This window comes from Agelaius phoeniceus, chromosome 22, assembly GCF_051311805.1.
Source record: "Agelaius phoeniceus isolate bAgePho1 chromosome 22, bAgePho1.hap1, whole genome shotgun sequence".
Taxonomy (NCBI): Eukaryota; Metazoa; Chordata; class Aves; order Passeriformes; family Icteridae; genus Agelaius; species Agelaius phoeniceus.
The window spans coordinates 6,866,144-6,889,348 of record NC_135286.1 but is presented as its reverse complement, the minus strand read 5'-3'; positions in this window follow the sequence as shown (position 1 = coordinate 6,889,348).

The following is a 23,205-nucleotide window of genomic DNA, read 5'->3' as shown; positions in this document are numbered from 1 at the left end:
CTGCATTATGCATGAAACTCCTGGAGGAGCTGGGAGTGGAGGGAGCAGCCACAAATCCCAGCCAGGCGCAGGCAGGGCTCCTGGTTCTGAGGCTTCTCCTCCCCTGGAGCTGCCGAGGGAAGGTCGCACGCGGATCTCTCTGCCTCTGTCACAGCGCTCTCAGATGCTTCACATTGCTTCATGGGGACTTGGAACAAAAAGGGTGAGGGGGGAAGGATAATATATAAAATATATCAAACCAGGTGATTGCTGCTAGATCCTCGGGGCAGGAAGAAGAGAACTGCTCAGTGAGGGAATGTGAAAAACACCTTCACTGTCTTGTGAAAATTTACGGAGTTTAATAAAGGACAAGAGGAGACAAGGACCACAGAGCAAAGGTTGATATGGCTGGGTGCATCTTGGCATTCAACCAAGAACACACTGTTATCTTCGGGGACAGCTCTTAAATACCTTTTAATTACATCATCCTGTTGGATATTCATGGACCCTATGCATAGTAAACTTTCCTCCAAACTGGTTTACGTATTCCAAGAATTGTTTAGCACAGCTCCTCGGATCTGCCTTTTTAGAGCCTGTGAATTCCTTGGCTGTGGTTTCAGTCCATTCTCATCCCCTGCAGTTCTGGGCCCTGGCCCTCCCTGCCTTCAGCCGGTGAGTGCTGATGGTTGGCAGCTCTGTCCAGGTGTGCTCATCCTGTGTGCATTGGGTGTGATCCCATCCCAGCAGGCATTTTAACACAGCACACTGATATCAGCTATTGCACTGAGCTTAATGAACAACAGAAATAAAAACTATATAACAAAGTTATTTTAACATCATGCGTATAAAATCTATTTTAATATTTGCAAAAAGCCAATATTATGATGTGTATCTATAACAGGGACGCCAGCCTGGAGCACAACCACGGGAGATGCTGCATCCATCCCTCACCAGCAACATCCTCAGGAATGACCCTGACAGGCCCAGAAATGCTCCTTAAATATTCAGGAATTATCCTTAAATGTCCAGAAATGATCCTTAAATGTCCAGAAATGACCCTCAAAGGTCCAGAAATTACTCTCAAAGGCAATTGGAAAAGACAGAAGACAGAAGAAGACACCTTCTCTCCTTCTCCTTATTTTCTTCTTTCTTATGTGTATATTTTTTTAATTAAATTGAAAATAAATTAATTCCTGGAACATGTAATTCCAACAAACTAATCATTTTTTGTTGCTGTTTTCAGTTTTTCAAAAAGGCTTTCACGTTTCCTGGGCAAAACAATCCAATTATTTCTCCTCAGTTTAGGAAATTGCTGCAGTCAACCTCAATAATTTTTTTTTCAGCAAGGAAGAGCTGAACAAATATATCAGCAACTTTATCAGTATTAGCAGGGATGGGAACTGCTTCATGCTTCAGACTCAGGACTCAAAACTGTCAGGTACGTGCTCCTACAGTCGGATTCCCTCAGATGGGAATTGGCTGGGATTCAGCTTGAGGCTGGAATTACTCTGTGGCAGGGACAGAATAAAATCCTGGTTGGAATTGCTGGGTTTTTCCTGTTCTCACTGGGCCAAAGATCTTTTATTGCTCAGTGGAGTTTGGCTGAGGCTGGAGCAGCATGCAGTGATCAATGAACGTGGAACCCCCAAACGCTGCCCTTGCCAGGGGGGCAGTGCCTTTGGTTTGAAGGATTTGCTTATGGAAAGCCCAGTTACAAACACTCCATGCATTTGGGGAAGGAAAAATATTTGTAGTAATCCTCATGTTTCAATACTTCATAAAAGTGCCTGGGTTAGTTTCAGTTTCAATGCAAACAAAAAGAAAATACATTTAGATTGAAGTGGATTTGCACTGATATAAAACAAAGATTTTTTTTGAGGTTTCTATTTCCTTCCTCTGTTTTTCCTCTCTCCTCACCGGCGGAGTCTGAGGCTAAATGAGAAGGGAGGCAAAAAGTAATTTTTTAAAATTCTAACAGTTGAGCTTTGTGTGATATCAAAATGAAAAATGAGGATTAAGTTACGAGTGTATTGTTCACATCTACGTTTTTGAGAGAAATAATGATTATTTTGTAAGCTGTGGTGACAGCTAACGACGCCCTGGAACCAGCAGAGAGACGGGAGCTCTTATTAAACCTGAGGCTGTTTTCATGGAGCAGGAACAAGGCTGGAGTGTTGGCACCAGGAACAGGAGCAGGGGCTGAGGTGTGAGGGCAGCTAATTGATGCTAATGAGTAACGAGAGGGGATTAACGAGCCCAGAGAGTAGCACATGGGAAAGCTGCAGGAGCTGCCTGGAGCTCAGTGCAGGGGCTGCAAACCCCACCTGCTGCAGATTTTGGGGGTCTTTGGCCACCCCCTGCCCAAAGCCAGGTCTGGCATTTGCAGGACAAACAGGACACCACTTTTCATGGAAAGTTCGTCTCCACAGGGGAGGCTGAGAAGTTTAATCCCCTCTTTAATAATTGCAATTAATGCAGGTTGGGGATTTAGGGAGGATTAGCCGGAGTGCACTAAAGCAGAGTGTAAACATTTCTTGTGGGGCAGAGCAGCTCCCAGCTGCTGCCCCGTCCTTGGGCTGCCTCAGCCCGAGGGGCTGAACTCCAAGTGCCCCTCTCTCCATGGCTGGTTTGGATGTCTGGATGATGGTCGAAGGTTTTGATGTGTTTTAGAGGCACCTTTGGCTGTTTACTCTTCTGTGGAAGCACAGAAGTTGCCCTGACTCTGGGGAGAGCCTGCAGGGAAGGTAATGTGCCAGAAATTCCTGCCTTTTGCTTCAATTTCATGGGGTGATTCTTGAGATTGGCCTGTGCAGGGCCAGGAGCTGAACTTGATGATCCTTGTGGGTCCAACTCCGATTAGTTTTGTGATCATTTCACTGGGAGAGAAAAATGCTGGACCTGGAGGGTCCTGCCCTGATTGATGTCAGTGCAGCTTGGAATAAAAGGGCTGCACCAGAAGAGTTTGGAAGAGTCTGAACCAGCTCAAATGGTGCACTTGGCATTGATGCAGCTCCTTCTCCCTGAATGTCTCCATCCTGAGTTCTAGGGCTGCTCCCTGGCAGGCACAAGCACTAACCTGGATGTGCAGTGGGGCTGGGTGAATATTTTCCTTTTCCTCTGAAAATGGAGTGTGGAGCAGAATTCCCCATTCGAGGCTCAAAAGGATCATTTCTATTTGGACAAAGGAGGCAGAAATCAAAGAAATGCATCATAAGAAGGGGATGATCAAGAGGGGACCTTGGAAGGCTTTCCAGGTCTCTGAAACAGGCTTCATTTATCTCCTGGAGTTCTTAATTACTGAGCATTTCTAATCTTGCTTCATGTTTAGATATAGAGCAGGAGCATTACAGAAACACCAAGCACATCAATAAAATAACAGAAAAACTGCAAGGATGAGTAATTACCTGGGATCCATAGAACAGTGAATTAACATTGAGGAAAAGGCAACACCAGCAATCACTGCACACTGCCACTGATAAGAGAACCAGATATATTTTTTTCTTTGCTTAAAAAAATAAAAAGAGATAATTCTCTAGGAACTTGTAGCCAAAAATCTCCCCAGTCAATTAATGACCTTTGCCTCTGCTGTGCCTCCCTCCAAGCTTTGCATGGTTATTATTTTCAGCACTTAATCTGTGAGAGTGATTTGTGTCTCCTAATAACTGACTGATTGTTTTGCTATCAGTCAGCTCCAGGACTGCCACAGCCTCTGCTCAGCTCAAATCTCGCTCCATTCACCTTGTGACTTCAAACACAGCTGTGTCTCAGGCGGGAGGAAAGGAAAAAGCCCCCAAATCCCATCTTGCTCCTTACAGTTTTATTGCTTAGGAAACTAAAGGCAGAAAATAAAGGTCACAAGAACTTTAAATCAACAGTAAAGTCTCAGAGACAGGAGAGTTTTAAAAGAAGTTACAAGCTGGAAATGACAGGCTTTTTTTTTTTTTTTAGGATGCTCCAAGACCTTTCAAAAACAGCAGAACCCCCATTATTCCTTTCCTCCCTCACTTCCCATGGGAGGTTATTCAGAATTCTCTCTCTGAGCCACGGGAGAGAAGCTGGGGAAATGTCAAATATTCCCAAGGTTGGAAGGAGAGAGTACCTGAGGAGCCCACAAGGGCCTTGACAGGATAGGGAAGGAGCTCCAGAGCCCTCAGATGTCTCAAGAACCCTTTCCTCATCTCATTGTTGATAAACATCTCCCAGGTGCCACAGAACAACCTTCCCCAGGTGTGGGCAGAGGGTTTCATCTGAGCTGGTCACCGTGGGCCACAGCCCCAGCTACATCCCCAACTCAGTTTAGGGGTTGGGTTCAGAGGAGACCAGAATTCACCAGGATGAGTCAGAGGAGGATGCAGCCCTTCTGGGATGTGTTTTCCTCCCAGGGTCCTGCCCTGTCCCTGCTGCACAGCCCCAGGAGCCCAGCCTGCTGCAGGGAGAGCAGCAGGACATCTCAGGCAGGCCTGAGCTCCTGGAACCAAAGCTGCTCTGCTGCCCAGGGCCAGCGTCTCCTCAGGAGGCTCGTCTGGAAAAGCAGTCAGGAGACTTTGCAGAGCTGCAGGGGATGGTTGGAGCATCCTCCAAAGCACCCTGGGGACCCAGGGGCTGTTCTGCTGCACAAATGCCATTCCCTGTCCTTAGAACACCTCATGGTTAAGCCACTTCTGAAAATAGGATGGCCTTGGATGGCTCCTGGGCACATCCTGTGGTTGCTGGGATCCTGATGGCACAGGCACAAGCTCTGGGCGGCTTTTCTGTGCACACACCTTGAGGAAGTGTCAAAGCTGCCCAGTGCCAAGAGAAGTCAAACCCCAGAGCTTGGCCTTGATTGAAAGCCCCAGGCTCAAGCTGTGCAATTTTTGTGATGTGTCATAAACAGGGAGGGGAGGATCTGAAACCATCAGAGCTCCTTCCTTTGCTGCCTTACCTGTGCTCACCTATCACTTCCCTCCAGGCTCCTTCTCCTTCCAGCTGCCTTTCCAATGGAACCTCAACTCCCTGCTCCCCATATCCAGCAGGGCTCCCTGAACACCCCTCTGTGCTCCCACTGATGGCATTAGCCAGGCTTCTGAGTGGAGCTGCTCTGGATGGCCAGCCCTGGCCAGTGGAGTGTTCCATTAATTATCAGAATTGCTATCAAGGGCATTAATTATCAGAATTGCTATCAAGGGCAAGTGGCAGAGCTAATGAGGGAGGAAATCCATCGTCAGGAGATGCTGCAGGGAGGTTGTGCTCCAGCCCTGGGTAATGGAAGTGTTTTCTGTGGGTGTATTCCTGACCTACATCACTCAGGGAAGTTGGATGGTTTGGAGAGACCCTGGGGGAAGTGACAGGAACTCCCACCCTCCTGGAGCCAAGGGGGATCTGCTTGGTGGGAGACATTTTAACATCTCAGGGGTGTTGCTTGTTGAATGTCCATCCCTGCCAAGGCTGTTCCTAAAATGAGGAGGAGATTTGATAGGAAGTTTTCAGCCACCTACCAGTGCACAGCAGAAGGAGAACTATGTGCCTCTGCAAACTCCTTTTGAACTTTCCTGAACAAAAAGTTACATGATAAACACAGAACTGGAATTGTTTTGGGTGATTTTCACTGCATCCTTCTCTGGGCCAAATGATCGGATAACAGATCCTCCTGTGCTTCAGTCAGTTATTCCAGTTTTAGATCTGGGATAAAAATCTCTCCTGAGCACCCCTCCAGGCTCTCCCTCCTGCAGAACACACACCAGATAACCCTGGAACAAGGAGGAGATGGATCCCTGCACACATCATTAATGAAATAAATCCTCATCTAAAATTTTATCAGAGCTGGAGCAATCAGGGCACTTGATCTCCTGTCCTGGGCAGCTCTGAAGCCTTTCATTACTGGGCTCACTGGACCAGAGAGGCTACAAGGCTGCACCTCTGGATGAGGTGATGAACAATTTATGGAGCTGTGGCCTACTCACTTAACCCAAGGCATTGGCCCATGGCGGGTTTGCCAACCTCGCTGTTTCCAGCAGGAACAAACATTTTATCTGCTGCCAATTTAGCAAATCTATTCCCCCCCGACCCCCTACATTGCCTTTGCCCATTAATCATCCCCCAATGTCTCTATGGTGAGATGTGTTAATTTTTACAGGCCTTGCTCAGCAAATTCCAACCCCAGCATGCTCCCTGGGCACTGGAGCAGGGCTGAGCTGCTGAGCCATGGGAGGGTTTGTCCAAGGAGAGGCTCCTCTGTGCCCTTGGGGACCACTGATGCTTCTGTGGCCTTGAATGAGATCAGGAGACCTTCCCTGAGTGGAAGGCAGTGAAGGCATCCCTTGGACAGCAGCATTCAGGGCTTCCTTAGCTCAAATCTTCACTTTTTTGGTAGAGTTTGCAGCTCCCTGGCAGTAAAAAATGTTCTTGTAGATCAACACCAACAGGCAAATTTGTGTTCATGGCATTCTCCACACTCTGAGGTGGCTTTGGGCAGCCTGCTCCCATAAGTTGATATCAAGAAGCTGTTTTATGAGGGTTGCATGCACCAGGATTTGTGTAAGCTGATCCCACAGGAGTTATACTGTGCTTAGGATTGGGGAAGAAGGAATGCTGTGTTATGGCAGGCGAGAGGGATACAGGGAAGGAGAAGATAATGGAAGACCTGCCAAGAAAATCCATGGATTCTGGGACTGTCAGTGCAGGAGCCACAAAGCAACCAGGAAAACGAGGTTTCCTTCCATGGGGATTCCTGCCATCACTTGGAGAGCAATCCCAGCTGCTGGAATGCAGGCCCAGGTGTGAGCTGGCTCTCTGGGAAATCCTGACACACCAAGGGCAGTTCAGCCCCAATCTCTACCATCTTTGTTGGAGAAGGCTCAGTCACTCCCTGGGGGAACTCATCCCTTGCTCCACTGCCTGCAGAGGAGCCCAGCCAGCCTGACCTGGGCCCTGCAGGAGCAGGAGGCTCTGGTGGGATGATCTGGGGCTGGAGCTTGGCTTTGCCCAGGCTGGTGGGAGGCACTGACAGCCCCGCTCAGCAGTGATGGAGTGGCTGCATTCTGAGTCACTGCAGGGCTGGAGCCAAACTGGCAAAGCAATTGGGAGTGTGTGTGTGAGTGAGGCAGTAACTCTCCTGGCCTTGGGGACTGGGATTGATGGGCCTCTGCTCTTCCCATCTCTGGAGGATGCAGGGTTGATATTCCCTGCCTTGTGCCCAGCCATGCCATCACTGCAGTCTGGCACCACCCCCTGGGGGTGTAAATAAGGCTCCCTCCTCAGCTGCCAGCCCCTCTGCCTGAAAAACATGAAGCTTATTTTGGCTCCTGACATCCAGCTGGATCCTGCTCCCTTCTCCTGCAGCCCCTCGGTGATTCCTCCCTCACTGCTCTTTTCCTGGGCACATTTCCATGGAGCAGCAGCTGGCTGAGCTGGGGAATGGATGCAGGATGGGCTCATCGTGCCCTGCAGATGCCTGGAGAGCAGCACAGGAGCCAGCCCTGCTGTGTGGTAACACCTGGGCACGGTCTGTCCATGGGGCCAGCAGGACACTCCAGGTCCCTTCCCACTCTGGCTGCTTTTCCCATCCAGGCAAGTGTGGGTCTGCAGTTTAACCCTGGGATCACATTCCCTGTGCAGCCCTCCCAGCCTGGCTGCCCTGCTGCCATCACATCCACACTAAAGGATGATTTTTCCCCCTGGCATCTCTCAAATCAGCTGTGACTGCTGGGGACCAAACGCTGTGGCTGAACTGAACCTCCCTGAGCAGCAGTGCCTCGGCCCCAGGGCAGGGACGCCTCTGCTACTGCTCCAACACCAGCCCCTCCTTCCCTGTGCCACCTGCAGCTGGGCAGGACAGGGGACTGCAGGAGGGCCCAGGGTGGTTCTGTTACTCCAGACCAGGGCACTGCAGATCCACATTTCTCTGCACCTTTTGCTGAGCACTTTTTTTTCTATTTGGATTCTGTTTCCTTTCAGCAAAGCTAAAGGAGTTTTCAGCTTCATGTCTGTTACTTTGCCAAAACACTTTGAACCTGCTGAGTACATGAAACCAGAAATACTTTTTGTGTCCCTCTCCCCAAGCATTTTTAATAAACGAGGGGACCCTAACAAACAGAATCTCGTGGGTTTTCTCTTCTACCTCTCAGTCCCCGTGGGCTGAGCGGGGCTGGGAAAAGAAGGCACCATCTGTGGGCTGCTCCTTCCCTGGCAGAAGGGACAAAGAGGGAGGAAGGAAGAGGCATTCTGGCCACGGATGTCCCATTCCAGTGAATCTCAGAGGGTTGTGGAGGGTGATCCAGAAGGGACCCGATATTTTACCCAGAGCTGTGAGGAATCATTGTTACATTGCTGGGAGTAGGTTCACACAGGCTGAGAAACTGATAAGTGAGTGGTGCAGGGAAGGAAAGGTCAGGCTGGAGAAGGCAAATTAATTGTGCTGAATGGTGATGGAAGATAAACAAGAGGATGCTCAGCACTGTCCTCAGCTCCCTGAGGGCCTGCCCAACACTCCAGCACTGCTGCCTCAGACTCCACAAACCCAAACTCCTGAAGCAGGTAAGCCCTGGGAGTGCAGAGTTTAATGCAGGCACTTAACTCCATAATAATATTCCTCTTATTGTTATAGCCCTGCTGTGCCTGCTGCAGGCACGCAGCTTTGATTCCAATTGCCACTGACATTTGGAAAGTGCTGATTCAATGGAACTGCCTCTCCCTCACTGCTCAGGAGAGCTGGGAAGAGCTGCAACTCTCCTGGGAGGGCTGGAGACTCGCCAGGGAGCTCCTGGTGCCCCTGGCTCTGGTGTGGGCTGGCCTCTGGTACTCCTGCCTGTTCATTCTGGGCACAGGTGGTGTGTGCTGGGGAACAGGCAACTCCTCCCTGGGGTTTCAGGCTGCTCCCCTCCATCTCCCGGAGCCCCCTGCTCCCTGCAGCTCTGTCCCTGAGCCTGAGCCTACACAGCAGCTCCCTTAGTTCAATCCAGGCCCCAGGTACAGATGGCGAACGTTGCCCAAGCCAAAGCCCAGAGCACTGGGGCCATGAGCTGAGCACAGAGAATGTTTCACCACCCACGTCCAGGTTCTGGGAGCAGCCAGCTCTGGGAATAGCTCTCAGCACTGAAAACTCTTTGTTTTGCCTTGAGCTGCAGTATCATGCCAAAATTGTGTAAATAATCCCAGAGCCAGGCACGCTGGGCTGGCAGGCACAGGCTGCTCTCCTCCCTGGTTCCCTGGGCACAGACAGGGCCAGCACCAGCAGTGTCAGGGATGGGGACTGGGTCAAGGGGACCAGGTCAGGGCCCACACTGGTCCCACTGGCTCTGGGAGCAGCAGGAGGCACTGCCCCATCTTCCCTTCCCTGCTGTCTGTGCTCCCCTGGTTAGAGAATGCTGGAGAAGATGTCCCCCCCACACACATTCTCCTTTTCTCCATTTTATCCATGTGTCCCCCATTTTTGCATTAAACTTTCATTATTCAATATTCTATATTGTTCTATAATCTACATTATTCTATAATCTATATTATTCTATAATCTGTGTTAATGTGTAATCTGTTTTATTCTATAATCTATATTATATATTCGATATTATTCTATAATCTATACTATTCTATAATCTATACTAATCTATACTCTATATTATTCTATACTGTATATTTACCGTATTTTTCTATCAATTCTGTCTTTAATTATTCTATCAACCCTCCAGCAACCCCCCAGCTAAACCCCAGCCCTCTCCCACCTGCTTTCTTGCAGATTTGTATGCCTTTTATGTGGTTTTATTCACCATCTCAAACCTTCCTATTTTCTTCCCTTCCCTCTCCCGGAGTGGTTTATGTGGGGGTGAGTTGTGTGAGGCTCATTTGGAAATGAAAGCCACGAGCAGGATTGTGGCAATTGTCTGTACATTGCTCCTCGTATTTACCTCATTCAGCAATTCCCGACGTGATTTGACAATGAAAGTTAATGCTCTGATATATGTTTTTACATTTTTATATATATATATGCACATCTCTGTGTATTTTCCCTTTTATTCCTTGATTAGGGCTGTGAACATTTTCAAAGATTAAAGTGGAGTGAAGTGCCTGGCTGGGATCTTTCTGCTAGCTGCCACATTAGCTTTAATTGCCTGCTAATAGCTCCAAGCATTCGGCTCCATCTTCCCATGAAAGCCTTTCCAGGAGAGTTTTGTGGGATGAGGATCCCCATCCCTGTCACTCTCCCGGGAAGCAGCCACGCTGCTGGCAGTGGGATGCTCCCGGCTGGGCAGAGCTCCCAGAACGTCTCTGACATCTCAGGAGATGCTGGAGATGGATTTTTGCCCAGCCTGGTCCTTTCCTGATGCCTGGAACTTCTGACCTTCCCTTCCTCGTGTCCCAGCTCCCTCTGGCCCGTGCTGTCTCCCCAGACTGGGTCTGTGCTGCATTACAGACACAAGGGATTGTCCCTAGTTGTGTCACCCCTCGAGGGCCACCTTGTCACATCTCAGTGTCTTTGTTGGTCTGGAGAGCTTTGATGGAGAATCCCATAAAGTCCTAAAAGGTTTGGGTTGGAATAACCTTAAAACCCATCCCATTCCACACCTTGCACTATCCCAGGTTGCTCCAAGCCCCATCCAACTTTGCCTTTTTTAAGCAGTTTCCTCACTTTTGCCATCATTAAACCTTCCAGAGGACACCCTTGCCACAGAATTTTAGGACCATTTGTTTCTGTGTTCTCATTTTGTTTCAAAGATGTCAAAGTGCTTTGATAAGTCCAAGAGTGCCTCATTACAACTTTTGGGGTTTGTTTTCATTTCCTTTTCAACTTCCCTTCTCCAGGATCCCTTTATTGTTGGAGACACGTGGAATTTCAGATGTGAAGTCTCTGTAAGAGGCTGAGTGAGAGAGGGTTTGACTTCATCAAACCAGAATGACTCAACAGAGCTGGAGTGAGCAGCTTCAGCAACTTCACAGAATGGGGTCAGGATTTTCATTACTTTGGAACCTTACAGTTTGAGTTGTTCATGTGCATGTGGTCTTATTGCTCTTATTTTGAGGCTTGATGGCCTTAAAAGATTAAGGCAGAAATCGCAGAGTTCCCCATGGATCTCAAATCTTAAACCCCAGGTGATCCTACAGAATTCACCCCGTGCTGTTGGGATAGGGGTTGCTGATATTGTAGCTGAAGTTAAAACCAGGCATTCCCAGAGTTTTCTCTGGAAGTTGAGGGTCTAAATACCGAGATCTGGAGCAGATTTTCATCTTCTCTGGATCCCCTGATCCCAGCTCTCAGTTTTTTATATTTCTATAGGAGAGGGGCTGTGAGGACCTGGGAGAGAGGCAGATCCCACCTGGAATTCCACAGGTGTCCTGGACTGGGAACAGCTCTGGAGCTGGGAGAGCTCCTGCCTTTGGCCATGTTTCTTTTTTCCGTGATTTGCAGCTGTGTTAGGAACTGAAAAGAGTGAATGAAGCTAAAGTCTGCAAAGCAAAATGAAACTCCTTTTCCTGTCCCCAAAGGACTGAGCAGCTCAGGAGTGAGGTGCAGCTCCCTCCCTGCCTGGCCAGCACTCCTGAGGTTTATTCCATCTGAACCAGGGGGCCTGAGCACCAGAGCTCACAGTGCCAACAAACCTCTCCCCTGGGCAGGTGACAGCAGGGGCAGCTGCATTTATGGCAGTTTGAACCCCAAATGAACCCATATTTAAGGCTCAGGTGTTTGAGGTACTGGGAAATGACCCTGGAATGCTGATTGTGCTCTGACAAACAGGGAAGAGCTGGACTTGTCCAGCAGCTGTGTCCAGGACTCCCTGGGAGAGCTGGGAAACATCAGAACTGAAACTGCACAAAAAAGGAAAGGGGCAGGAAAGGCTCTGGGGGGTCAGAGGGTCTCTCCTCTGCCTCAAGCCAGGAAATGCTGCCCATCCCACCCAGCAGGGCTTGGAGCCACCTCCCTGAGCAGCACAGGCTCTGCCCCTAACCTGGACAATCAGCTCAGCACTTCTCAGAAACAGCCTCAAACACAGCCTGGCTGCTGTCAGACCAGAATCCTTCCTGCTGCAATTTCAACCCATTTCTTCTTCACTTTTCATCAGGAGCATGAAGAATAAATTCCTCTCTTTTTCTTTTCCTTTCTCCTGTTTGAAGGTTGTTATCTCACTGTCTCTTCCTCAGGCTAAACAGTCATTTCACCTTCAGGTTGTGTTTGCAGGGCTGCTGACAGTCCCTACTGCTGGTCTTTCAATTTTCTTAAAGAACAATATTAAAACCAGATAATTCCTGATTATGTCCCAGTTAAGTGACTCAAGGCTTATTCAGTGAAATTTTCAGGCAGGTCTGCACCTGATTGTTTTTTCTTTTGGGTTTCCCATTCCAGGCTTTGAACTCCAGCCTTCATCCAGACCCTGATTATTATCTCTCAGTCCAAAGTAAACCTGGACCTTCATGTCTGAGGAGTCCTGGGCCTCATTTCCTAAGCCCAAGCCCAACTTCCTCAGAAAACACTGGGTTACAAATAAACATGATATTTATCATCATTTGATCGCAGTTCCAGGTTCTCTGGGAAAGGTTTTGACTGTAATGAGAGGAATCAATCCTTAGAGGTCTCAGTTCCTCTTCCCTCTCTGCAAGGAGTGACTGGCTCAGAGTTCATCCCTCACTTTTCCAGCCTGATTTCAGGCAGGGGATTCCCAGAGGAGCCCAGAGCCATCTGCCAGGCCAACCCCAAACTTCCAGCCTGTCCTGCTCCTTGCAGGAGGCCAGCACTGGGGGCCTGGGGCTCCTCTGCCCCACAGATCCCCTTAGAGCACATTTTGTGTATTTTTGTTATTTATTTGGTGGAGCTGTTCTAATCCTGTTATCCCTCCTCTTCCCCTCGGGGCAGGGTAAGGCTCAGGTCAGGCTGTTCTGGAAGCAGTGAGGACCTCACTCAGCCTGGCAGGGAGCAGTGGGAACTCTGCCCTGCTGTGCAGCTGAGTTTCCCCTGGAAATGTCACCAGCCCATCAAGGGATGCCTGCAGGAGGTCTTGATTGAAATTCTGGATGGAACTCCAATAAGGAAGTTCCACTGCACTGTAAGGAAGACCAGGTTCAGAAAGGGGAGGGCTGGGAAGATTTGGGAGGGAGGGTGCTGAGGAGAGTTTGAAAAGATGGATTTACTGACAGGCAAGTCCCAGTGGTTTGGGGTTGGTTTTTTGTTTTTCTCCCAGCAGCAGGTTTAGGCTGGGGGCAGATGTAGGAACCAGGATTAAAGAGAGCAACCCAAATCCAGCTCCTCCTGTCCATTCCCACAGCTGGATCTGGGTGCAAAACAGGTTTTGCTTTGGGCTGAGTGGGTGTCCCATAACTTCAGGAAAAGCAGAAGCAGAATCTAAGAAGGGTTTCATCCACGTTTTTTTTGCACCACACATGGTACTCTCAAAATCCTGAATTAAATGTGGTTCATGGGGATCTGGAAATGACATGTTTTGTTTTGCATCCTCGTCTTTTGATGACAGATTAGGGAAATGGGAAGCAATTTCTGAAAGGAAACTGGAAGAAGCGAAGCTCTGAGAACACTGAATTCCTAAATGCTCTGGAATATTTTAAAGTGGCAGACTCAGGGACATCAATATGGATTGACCAAACATTTTGGTGTAAGGAAATCTGCAGTTTTGGCACAAGAACAAACCAAACACAGGAGTGGGAAAGAATTCCCTGGGGCCTGCTCTGCTCTGCCCCCACTGGGAGACATTTCCAAACCCAACCACCTCATGGAGAGCTCCAATAATCAGAACTGAGAGATTTTTCCTCAATTAATTGTCTGCAGGGATCCCCCTGGGAGCAGCAGTGCCAAATCAGGAGCAAATGGGGTCCCACCAGGGATGTGGGACCAGCTCTCAGCTGAGATGGACCCCCTGTCCTCTGAGCACAGACCATTCTGACCTCTGCAAGGTCCAGCCAAATCTCCACCACCTGGCAAAATCACTTTAGGCAAAACTTGTTTTTCCCCCACTACAAACCTGTAGGCTGGGACTGATGAAACAGGCTCTGAAACTTCCACTGAAAGAAGCTGGAAAAGTAATGGAACAGAAAATAAAAAGAGGCTGAAACAAAAAGCAATCTGCCATTAATTTTTTTTTCAACTTTTTGCTTGACTGGAAAAATTGAAAAAATTTCAATTCAGGTTAACTCAAAATGTATTTTTTCTTCCATTTGGCCATTGAACCAAGAAAAGTGTTGTCTCTTAGCTCTTGCTGGCACCTCTCTTTGTTCAATGCTGTGGTTCATTGCCCCTGTTTTCAGGAGGCAGCCCCAGCTCTCTAATTGTGCCTCTGCGCTGGGGAGGCCGTGGAGCAGAAGCTCCACCGGATGATTGTGGGTTATTTTGTTGTAGTGGAGGAGAGGAGAATAATCACTGGCCCACACTATCATTTGTGTCTCCTCTCCACAGTCAGAGCCACCAAGGACTCACATTTAATGTCATTACCCTGGGATCCCAAACTGAGAGCTCATTTCAGGGAGAAAACGTTGTTCTGTCAGTAAATGCCACTTTTGATGAGTGAGATGTTGCTCAGGAACATGTTGACTTCAATCATGTTTTATTTGAGGGAAAAAAAGAAAAGCCACAGAGTGGAACTGTTTTGATTTTCCTTTTGAAGAGATTTTTCATTTTAGCTTTTTTTTTTCCCCGTTGGTATTAAAATTCTATTCAGTTTTAAAAAGTAGAACAGGTGGGAGACATTTCAGTCATTAAACCCAAGAGGTTTACGTGATCCCCAAAGCTTTTCCATCTGCTCAGAATTTTACAGGGGGGAAAAATCCCATCCCAGAACCAAAGAAAATGAATGAGAAATTGTGAAATCTCTCAGGAGAATTATAAAATCACAGAATGGGCTGGGTTGGAAGGGACCTTAAGGGGCATCCAGTTCCTCCCCTCTGCCCTGGGCAGGGACAACTTCACCTGGACTTGAAGAATGGGAAAAATAATTCCTACAAAGGCTTAAAATTCCCTTGGAGGAAGAAAATCCTGACTCCAAACTTGATATAAGATCTGTATTGGGTTCTGCTAGTTTATATAAAGTATTTTGGGAGCTTTCATTTCCCAGGTGAATCTGGGGCTCTGGTGACATCCAAGTTAAATGAGAGACTTCCAGCAGTTCAGGGATCCCCATGCTGGGGTGGATCAGAGCTTTGGGGATCCCACAAACACCTCACCTTCCATTCTGTGCACTCCAGGGGGGGCTCTTTGTGGGGTCCCCAGTGCCTGAGGGGAGCTGACACAGCAGCCCTGGGCTGGGGCACAGCACCCTCCCATCCCCTGAGAGCAGAGCCTGCAGGGGGAATGGGATGGGGGAGTTTCCTGCACCTTTCAGCAGGGAATGGCTGAGCTGGACCAGCCAGCTCAGGCTGGAAATCAGGGCAAGGTTCTTCCCCCAGAGGGTGCTGGGCACTGCCCAGGCTGCCCAGGGAATGGGCACGGCCCCGAGGCTGCCAGAGCTCCAGGGATGCCCAGGCTGGGGTTGTTGGGGGTCTTTTGTCCCTTCGTGGTCACCAGAAACTGATGCCGTGTGCAGGCTGACCTAGAACAGACACTAGACAGAGCTAAAGAATAAAGCAGGGAATGATTAAGAGGCCTCAATGGATCCACCTTGGGCAGCACAACCCAAAAAGGTCCTAATATGCACAGCCAGTCACGGGGTCTCTCACTTTTATCAGTTCTGCTCCATTTGCATATTGGAGGTAAATGTCCAATTCCAGCTTTAGCCCATGAAATCCCATCCTCCTTGTTTTTCTCTCTCCAGCCCACGGTGTTTGTGCTCTTGGGCCTGAGATTTGGATCATTTGTCCTTGGTCCCCATCTAGAGCAGGAATTGTTTTGTCTCCCTGCTCTGTGCATAGAGCTCACCATCCCATAATGTGAAGCCCAGACTCACACACTAAAGCAGAACAAAATCTGAAAAATATAAAAGCTAAAACCTGAGGCATCAGTCGAGGGGTCTGGGCAGGGACAGGGTCTGGACTTGATGGTCCTGTGGGTCCCTCCCCACTCAGGATATTCTATAATTCTGGGGTTTTTCTTCCTTCCCCCCTGCTCAGACCTTGTGCTCTGCTTTATTCTGAAGCCACCCAAATTCCTCTGAAGCAGCACCAGCTCCTCCTGAAGTCTCCCCACACCCCCGTGGCTGCAGCTCCCAGCTCTGCCTGTCCCACAAGGTCCCATCACTTCCCTGGATAATAAATCCCCCTGTTCTCTCCCCAGCTCAGCTCTCTGCCTTTCCCCTCGCCTTCAGGGCTTTGACAGCCGCTCCCTCCCCACCTTTTGTCAAAACACGGCTCTGATGTGAGCCCAATCAGCGGGGACTGAGGTGTGATTGACAGGAGTGAGTGAGGGAGAGCCCGGCCCTGCCACTCGTGTCCCTCACAGTCGGGAACAGCAGCTGGGAAAGTTCCTGGGGATTTAAGGTTCCATTGGCACCCTCTGATCCCCAGCCAAGGGACCCTGGCAGATTTCAGTGCCACGTTTCCAAATGGCTTCAATGCCCTGGGTGCTTCTTCTTGTTGATCTTAAATTTGCCAAGCACATGGAGCAAGGTGTGGGAGTGGGGCAGAGCAGAGCAGCTGAGGGTTCTCTGCTCACACCAGCTCCTGTTTCCCTCCTCTTCTTAGGTAGGCTCAGTTTTCCAAGGGATTCTGCTCCTGCTGGGGTACACCAATAAATATGTGCAACAGGGGCTCCTCCTGTGCTGGAGAGAACAAAGGCATTGGAAAGCTCAGTTTTCTCCTTCCTCCTCCAGAAAGGGAATGTGGAGACAGACAGAAATAATTACCCATTCCATCTTAATTACCAGGAGTGGAATTTCTTCTTTTGATTCATGGCACATTAAAGCCATTCAAACAATTTCTTGAAAATGATACTGCTGGACTGAACCTGAGCAAGTTATCAACCCGTGACCACAGCAAAACCTGGGGAGAAAAGTCTTTCTTCTGCTCTGGCACTGCCAAGTGACAGCTCCAAATGGGCCTGTTTTAGGAAAGAACTGACATTTTTCATCTCCAAATAGCCCCATTCAGATGTGTTAGGAGAAGAATTCTTTCAGCCAAAGGGTGACCCTGAAAAGCTCTCACTTCAAGCCTCCCTGTGAGGTTTAACCCCAGCCAGCAGCTCAGTCCCACCCAGGCACTCCAGTGGGATGGGAGAGGATCCAGAGAGCAAAAGGGCTGAACCCAGACTCTGTGCTGAGTTTGGGGCCACTGAGAGCCCCAACAGGCTGGGGGCTTTCTCCTACAGCCACGAGCTGATGGAGAACACCAATCCAAGCCTGGGATCTCACTTGGCTGCCCATCAAAAATGGGACCCAGAAGCTGCAGGGCAAACCCCAATCCCATCCCTCTGCCCTGGCACTTGCAGGTGCTGCCAGGGAGCAGCCAGTGGGCACCTCCAGCTCCCTGCAGGCCCTGCTGCTCCTCCTCACCCACAGCCCTAGTATGCAATAATCCATCAGATCCCTCTCCCTGATAATTGCAGGGAATTGTTTGGCCCCCCCCTAGTTCAGGGGGGCTTTGGGTTTCTTGTTGTCACTGCAGGTTTTTTACCAATGTATGACAGAAACTCAAGCTGTGCTGCTGAGTTTCAGAGCCATGCAGGGCAAGGCAGTGCTGTGATTTCTGTGCTCCAACCCCACTCCCTGAGAAAGCTATTTGTGGAGATGCTTTCAAGCTCCAAATCAATGTGCAGTTACTGTTTACCATGAAAATGAACATTTCAGTCTCTTCCACTAAAAGGGAGAGAAATTTTCGAGTCACCTGCCATTTAAATGGCATCTCGCACACAGTCGCTAATTTAATGCAAATCCTATACAGTTCCCTTGTATTTGTCATTTCTGAGCATTTTTGTGCTTGTAGTTTTTATGCAAATGTTGCTGCTCCAGTGCTAACTGGGTCTGTGCAGTGATCACTTCAATAGCAGTAATTCCAGCTGGGGTGTCTGTTCTGCCTCTCCAGGCTCTCTGGCACCTCTCTTTTATTGCTGGGAGAGAAGTGAGACCTCACTGTCAGCGGGGCTTTGTTTGCAGTGCCTTTCTCCACTCCGACTCTGATCAATATCAAACTCAGCAAATGTTCCAGGTGACAATAAACAGAACCCTGTGGATCTGGGGAAAAACAACAAAACCTGAGGATGGAAGAAAAGGACTTAAAGCCTTGTTCTGCTATCCAGCAGAAATGGCTGCTCTGACCCCAGTCCCCTGTCCTGGCTGTGTCCAGGGGGAGTCACTGAGGGCCTCAGGGATTTATTGCTCACAAACCATTTGGCCAAGGGGAGAAAGGCTGAATCTGGGGAGTTTCCCAGACCAACCAGGAAGAAGAGAGGAGCCTACCTGATTTTTGTGGCTCCCTTAGGTCCCTCCTGAACCCTCAGCCAGCACAGTTTGCTCAACACCAACTGCACTACTGCTCCTTCCTACAGAATTCCAAAATATTTCCTCCCTGTGGCAGCAGAGCAATCCCAACCCCAGTTTGCACTGGTCCAACTGGAGCCTAGCCCAATTTGCTCAGCAAACCCTGCCAGGCCAGGGTCTTGCCCTGGGTCCTGCTCCCACCATCAGCCACATCCCAGCTCTCAAATCTTGCAGGTTGGCTCTGGGATGGGGACAGAGTGAACTCGGTGACAGCCAGAATGAAACATGACACACAATCATTGTCGAGAAGAGATTAACGGGCAGCCTTGGGAAAAAAAAAAAAAAAGAAAAAAGAAAAAAAAAAGAGAGAGAGCGTTTCATTTTGTCCTCAGTGCTCTTGACAGGAGAATCGTCTGCGAGTTACTCAAAGTGCAATGAAAGCTGAGCTGAGCGCTGCTGGCTGCAGCTCCTCCAGGATCCGGGAATGAGGATGACTCCCCTACCCTTCTGCTTTGATAGAGATAAGGTTGAAATACCGAAATACACTTCAGATTAGGAGGCGCTCGGGCTGCGGGAAGGTGATGGGGAACACGGTGGAAGATGTGAGTGCAGAATGTAAACAGCAACATGGGGAGAAGGTAATTGAAAAGAGTCTGCCAGGCAGAACGAGGGAGCGGGAGGGGTCAGCGCCATCCGCCGCCTTCTGCCGGGGCGTGCGGAGAAACCGCCGGGATCTGGCAATTAAATCCTGGCACGGAGGAGCTGCTGCTGCTGCTGCTGCTGGAGACAGCTCAGAGCTTGGAGCAGAGTCGGGCACCTTCTGTACTTGGCACTGCATGGACCAACAAGGGGGGAGAGCGAACAAAGAGCTTAAATCGGGAAAACCTGGGGAAACCGAGGCACGGGGCAGCAGGTGATGTGGGCAGGGATTTTGGAGCAGCATGTGCTTTTTCCTGCTTTTTAAACCACAGTCTCATGCATTCGTTTGTCCTGCTCCTCAGAAGGGCTGGAAGAGGCTGGGAGGGTCATGGGGACCCCACAGCACGAGGGACACCCACAGGTCCCACTGCAGGACAGGTCAGGGAGCAGAGCAGGGAGATGTTGAGGTTTGGGACTGAGGACAGACTGCTCGTCCAGGGCCACGTGGGCCAGGAACAGAAGTTTCTGGTCCTTCAGAGAAGCTGAGTCCTGTCCAGGGCACAGCAGTGCAGTTCAGCTCATTCTTCTTCAGGATCCTGCCCCCTGACCCGAGTTCAGGCACTCTGATGCCAAAAAGCCAGGAACCATCGGAGCCACGTGTGCACATGACAGATCTCTGAGCCCACCGTGGGGCTGCTTCGAGCCTGGAGAGAGGCAGAGACTCCTGATGGGAGCTGGAAAGCTGCCAGGGCCGGGCTTTGGGCTGATTTGCATGAAATGCAGATAAGCACCATCAACCCTTTTAATTCTGATGAGGCACTCACTCGAGCAGCTGGATGGCAACTCAAGGGCTGCAGGGAGGAGGCAGCAGGACGTCCCCAGGGACTGATGTCCCCAGTTCTGAGTTTTCCACTGTTCAGGCTGTGCTGACCCATCCACAAGCCTCAGGAACGACCCTCATTTGTCATTTCCAGGTCAGCAGGCTCTGATCCCTCCCAGAGTACTTTTCTTGCAGACAGGATCCAAAACGTGCCTGGTGGAACTGGAGTCCTGGAGTGGTTTGGGTTGGAAGGACCTGAAAGCCCATCCAGTGCCACCCCCTGCCATGGGCAGGGACACCTTCCACTGTCCCAGGGCATCCCAGCCTGGCCTTGGACGCTGCCAGGGATCCAGGGGCAGCCACAGCATTTTGCTGAGTGTTCCCCACTGTCCTCTGCACAAGTTCAGGAATGTTTAGGAATGAGAGCCACTACCCAGCTCTGGGCTGCTCCACTGGTGGGGTAAAGGCAGAAGGAAAAAGGTAGAAGAGAGGATGGATTATTATGAGTACTGCAAGAGGCAGATTATTACAGCTTTACTGAATTATTGTATCACCAAAAGGTTAAAAAGGAGGCATCTTTCCAATACCTCCAAATTGTTCTTTCTGCTTTCTTGAAGAGGAGACAAAGGAAAAAACTAAATACAAATGAAATTAAATCAAATGAGTTCCTGGACTGCTTAATATGGTATTTTACCCCATTTAAAACCTCCCTCAGGAGACGAGGCTGATTTAATAAGCCTAAGAGATGTTGCAGCGACGACTAAAATGCCTTGATGAAAGCACAACTTGGCTGGGGCTGCATTAGCCTGGGAAACTTGTTCCAGCTTCTTAAGAGGAGTCTTTTAATCCATTCTCGATGGAAAGAAAGGATCAGGCAGAAGACATCCATAAAGGGGAAAAAAGCTCCATGCATTTAACACAGTTCTGCATGGAAACTGCTCTAATTGCAGTGTTAATTGCCAGGTGGGACAGCTCAACTGGAGGATCCAAGGGGAATGCACTGGAGGCCAGAAGCACCTTAGTTCTGTATGTCCAAAGCTGCAGTTTGCCATGTGACACCCTGATGGATTTACAATTCCAGCAGCCAGGATGGGGAAGAGTTTCCTCCTTCAGGATGGGGGGACAAGTCCTGCAGTTCAGTGCTGCCATCCCAAACTTTCCCCAGGGGCAGAGTCTGCTTGGACAAATCATCAGCTCTGCCCAGAGTCACTGAGACCTGGAGGGACGTTCTGGGCCTGTGACTGGGAGCCACCAACAGTTCCCCAGCAATGACAGAATTATGGAATATCCTGAGTGGGGAGGGACCCACAGGATCATGGATCCAACCCTGGCCCTGCCCAGATCCCCAATAACCCCAGCCTGGGCATCCCTGGAGCTCTGGCAGCCTCGGGGCCGTGCCCATTCCCTGGGCAGCCTGGGCAGTGCCCAGCACCCTCTGGGGGAAGAGCCTTGCCCTGAGCTCCAGCCTGAGCTGCCCTGGCCCAGCTCCAGCCGTGCCCTGGCTGCTGTCCCTGCCCCAGGGATCAGTGCCCAGCCTTTAACTTGTCCTGCCTTTGGGGGACTCAGCAGCTCCTCACAATTCCATACCACTGCAAAACCAACTTCATCCTGTTCTGAGCAGAGCCCAGACAGGGAGGGGTTGAGGATGAACCACCCACCTGGAGATCAAGGCTTGGAGATCAAGGAGCTTCCCAGCCCTTATTCCATCCAGCCCTGCTGATCCCACCCCAGATGCTCTCAGCTGTGATGGTTGAGCAGAAGCTGCCCCAGCCCCGCCTGTCTTGCACAACACCCAGCTGGAATTTGGGATTTATGAATGCGTGGAGGGAGGCAGAGGATCCTGATCCCACCCATCCTGCTTTCCTGCAGCAGTTGTGGCTCTTTGCCTAAATCTGCCTGTGTGGAGCTCAGGGAATGCTCTGGAATTGTTCACATCCAATCTTTCCCCACTGAGGGTGAACACAAACCTCTCTGCACTCACTGGTGAATTCCTGACCTTGGAATAAAACCATGGGAGCTCTTTCCAGCAGCTGGGTGGCAAAGCAGGTTTTCCAGGTGTTGGACAATCTCTGTCACTTTGTGACTGCAAAGAAACCCTGACAATGTGTTTTTATTTCACCTCAAAAACACCAGAGAAGCTTTCCCACTCCGGAGCCCACTGCTCAGGAGAAGGAGCTCTCACTCTCAGAACTGATTTCCTGATTATTGTATGGCTTGGCAGCATTCTCAAGAAAAGCCTCCCTGCAATTCTCCTGTCACAGGTGCAGTGACAAAGGCAGAAGATTTGGTGTTTAGAGCAAAAGGCACAGGGAGAGGATGAGGGAGTGACTTCAGGCCTTGGCTTTGGAGTCTGGGAGAGCTCAGCCCCTGCACAGCTGAAATCTGTCATTTATCTTGGTGGCTAAATGGAGATTTAGCCAAAGAGACCTTTTTCCCCATTAACTTTTGCAAATTTTAGTGAAACCTGGGATACTCCACATGTATCCACACTTGCAGACCTTTTTGATTTATTAATCAAACGTCTTCACTGAAAAGTTTGACTGAAAAAGTAGAAAAGTTGTGCCATGATTAAAATTTCCAAAAAAAAAAAAAAGGTCAATGTCTGTTTAAACATCTTATTTTTAAAAAAACAAAGTCATCAGTAAATCTGGCAGCAATAACAGCAGCCAGCTCCTAAAAGGCTTGGATTTATAAATCCACTTAAAAGAAATATTTCAATTCCTAGTCAACTTTTGCAAGACACAATCCCATAGCAAAAGCAAAGCCAGACATGCCATGAAAAAATCAATGCCTGTTTCAGGCTCCAGACTTTCATGAGCTGCACTGAGGTGAAATGGAAACCCGTGCCTGCCCACGGTGAGCTCTGACAGCCCTTTTCTGCAGCAAATGCAAAATCCTCCAGCAGCTGCTGCGAGGAGCTGGTTTGAGTGTCACAGGCACAGCTTGGCACAGCAGCACCGTGTGACAGTGGGACCTGAGGGGACAGGGCAGGTGCAGTGCCCCCAGCAGGAACAGGGGATGGTCTGAGCAGCACTGATCCCTCCTGGATGGAGATGGAGCAGATGGGCTCTGTTTAAAGGAGCTCTTCTCAGTGCTTTGTGCCCTGTGCAATGCCAGTAAATGACACTGGAGCACAGGGCAGCAGAGGGGCTGGGGTTAGGGTGGAATCCTACACAGGCTCAGAACTCTTGGCATAGAAATCCCAGCTCAGCTTCGTTTCACTCCAGGAACACACCAGGAAAGGCAAACCCCTTCTCAGGGAATGCAAACCCCTTCTCAGTGACTGCAAGCCCCTTCTCAGTGACTGCAAGCCCCTTTTCAGCTGGGGCTCGTTTGGAATCGAGCCCCAAGGGTGGCTGATGATGCTCTGGGTTGGGGAGGGCAGGGGAGGCTCCTAGGCCATGCTGGCAGAGCCAGGACGTTCTTTGGTAGCTTTGTCCTTGAGCTGGTCAGGGT